We start from the raw sequence: 3,328 nt of genomic DNA on the forward strand, positions 1-3,328 counted from the left end.
ATTTATGTAAGTAAATAATTGAGTATATATTGAAAGTGATTTAATGATAATTAAAAAAGGAAAAGAAAAAAAAATGATTTTTTAAAATTGTATCATAATTTATTTGAAATGAATATTGAAATATTTTGATTTTATAATATTTTTTAAATATTTTATAATAATTTTATATAAGTATCTTAGTTATATTATGGTATAAATATAGAATAAGTAATTTTTTATATAGGAATTGATGCAAAAATATTTTATTGAAATTTAAAATTGGAATAATTTAATTAAAACTAAAATTAAACTAGTTTATTTATAAATATAATAAAATAATATTTATAAATTGTTAGATATTTTAAAAATATGTATATTTTATTAAAAAAAAATGTTAATTATTTTTTTAAATAACATTTATTTGACAATGTTTTATATATAAAATAAAACATCAAAATGTCTATTTTTTTATTTTTTTTCATTTTGGGTTTTCATTTTAAATTTTATATTAGTATAAATATCATTAATATTATTTTTTTTTAAATAAAGGATAAGTGTATCTATTTTGTTAGTGATTTTTTTCTCAATTATACCATATGATTATATAGAATAAAAATAAATAAAATAATAAGAAAAGAAGTGTAATTTATGAAAGGGATGTAGGGAAGGTTCTTCATTTTATAAATAAAGAATCTCATACAACAATTAGTTTTGACAACAATTAGTCTTGAGGATGAACTACATTAGTTGGTTTGAAACCTCGACCAAATCCTAATGATATGTTTATATAGAATAAAAATCAATAAAATAAAATAAGAAGAAAATAAGTGTAATTTATGAAAGGGGTATAGGTATGCTTCTTCATTCTACAAATAAAGAATCTCCACAACAATTAGTCTTGAGGATGAGTCACATTACTTATTTAGAAGCCTCAACCAAATCCTAATGATGTGATTAATCCCAGATACATTCTCATTTGCAATATAAATCACAAAAATCTAAAATTTAACAATTTAATATTTAAAGTAATCATAATCTTGAAATTCAAATTATTGTTATTCACAATATCATCATTAATTTTTTATAAATAGTTTGCTTAAAATAAAATACCATACTTGTTTCTAAAAAATTTAAAAATCTTATATTCTCACACTTCATCTGAATATGATACTAGAGACATCTACAATTCCACTTATATATATATGGAATTATTCACAATATACAATATCACACTTTATGTGGGCCTAACACAAATATATCCTACTTCTTCAATCATAAAAATCTCACACTGCATACATTCCCACATTAAATCAAAAACATAAGCCACGCTTCTATTATAAAATCTATAACATAACAAGAACAACATAGGCAATTCTGGACTAGGTGTGACAAGTCCCATACTTTCTTTGTTGTTTCCACTTCCTTGTGAGACCACCAACACTTTAATTATTCATTATATCCATTCACGTGAGGCAACACAACCAAATTGTGATGCAGCTTTTGCATTTCTTGAACAAAAGACTCCAAATTACTATAAGAAGATCCTTCTTTGTCCACACTTATTTTAGCAACTTTACTCAGTGCTTCCACTCTGGCTCTCATGCTCTTTCCTTCTTCCTCGGCCACAAGTGTGGTGACATCTCTTCGCACATCACCTTCATCTGGAATTCTGCTCACATCCAAACATATATGTATGCCTATCCGTAGACGCTCTACCAGGAGCTTAGAGTTAAAGGGTTTTTTTGCAAAACCGGGCCACATGTCCATGGGGACTCCCATGCTGATGCTCTCCAACATATAATTCCACCCGCAGTGGCTCAAGAAAGCACCCACTGAAGGATGCGAAAGAATCAAGAGCTGAGGCGCCCATCCCCATATGATCAGTCCCCTCTCTCTCGTCCTCTCTTCGAACCCCTCCGCTAGCCCCATCTCCGTCCCTTTCGAGCCTTTCATATCCGTCTGACAAGGACATTGTTGGAAATAATAATCCCAACCATCGCAATAAACATCTTGACAGCAACCATACTTGTTAGACGTATTTTTTGCAGGTTGTGTCTTTCTTTGAAGAAGGAAGGACTGAAACCAAGCAGGAACCATTTTGAATCTCAGCAAAGGCATTTAAAATAGTTAATATACTTTGGTAAATAGATATGGGCAAGCATTCATTCAGCGACTATTGCCCACACTCCAGAATCACCTGCGAGATTTTGATTACACTCAACAACAACATCATATTAATTACTTTGCTCTATCATGAATTAAATGTAAAATCATATGTTGAGTTACATATGAATGTAAAAGTAATTTTATAAGAAGTTAGAGAGTAAGAGGTTAGAGAGAAAGAGAGCACAAGTCTCTGGCGAGAAAATGGCGGAGAAAATTTTGGTGGGCGTGTGAAAACAACAGGTACAATATTTTACTATGTGTATTCCACGTGAAATTTTTGTTTTTACATGGTGAATGAGCGCAACCTCATGTGAATGTATTTTCATGTTTTAGAATTCAATACTAAGTGTTTATTGTGTTGCTCCAACCTTATCTTATTTATATTTGAGTCTATGTAATAGCTCCAAGAAATCCAAGTCTGTGAGATAGCTTTGTGGTGCACAAAGGTAGTTGCGCGAAATCAGCTCCACGGTGCATGAAAGTAGCTTTGTGAAAATCATAACTCTCTGCCCCTCTGCGAAAATTAAATTTCCTAAATATTGCTAACATGGTATCAGAGCGAGTTAAATATTGTTAGTGTAAAAACAAGTGTTTTTACTAGCAGTAAGAATTGTTTTGAGTGCAGATTGTTTTTAGCATCTTTACTAGCAGGTAGAAATTTTTTTTTTGCTCAGAAATGGCAACATCAAGCACAAGCTTTACTAATCCTCAAATACCTCAGTTCAATGGCAAAAATTATGATTATTGGGATATTACAATGAAGGCCCTATTTTCTTCTCAAATACATTTGGGATTTGGTGGAGAATGGTTTTCAAGAACCAGCAGATGCAACAGCATACAATGCCTATCCCAAAAAGAAAAAGATTTGTTAAGGAACAGCAGGAAGAAGGATTCAAAAGCCCTGTTTTATATTTTCCAAGCAGTTCATGAAAGTATTTTCCCAAGGGTTGCAGTAGCAACAAAGTCCAAGCAAGCATGGGACACCCTCTAGACAGCCTACCAAGGCATGGCAAAAGTCAAGACAACAAAGCTGCAAATGTTGAGGAGAGATTTTGAAACACTTTGTATGAAAGAGTCTAAGAATATAGACTCATTTTTACACATGTAAGTGGGCTGGTTACTCAAATCAAGTCTCATGGTGAGACACTTGAGGAAAGAAGAATAGTTGAGAAAGTTTTGAGAA

The 3,328-nt window shown here is 31.1% G+C and overlaps 1 pseudogene; it reads right to left on the reverse strand.

The window, feature by feature from the left end:
- Positions 1-1,425: 1,425 nt before the first annotated feature.
- LOC149155820 (UDP-glycosyltransferase 73E1 pseudogene) lies at positions 1,426-1,908 on the reverse strand (annotated as a pseudogene).
- Positions 1,909-3,328: the final 1,420 nt, after the last annotated feature.

The sequence above is a fragment of the Pinus tabuliformis genome, chromosome 9, assembly GCF_031772625.1.
Source record: "Pinus tabuliformis cultivar Carrire ecotype Pingquan chromosome 9, CPIR1, whole genome shotgun sequence".
Classification (NCBI taxonomy): Eukaryota; Viridiplantae; Streptophyta; class Pinopsida; order Pinales; family Pinaceae; genus Pinus; species Pinus tabuliformis.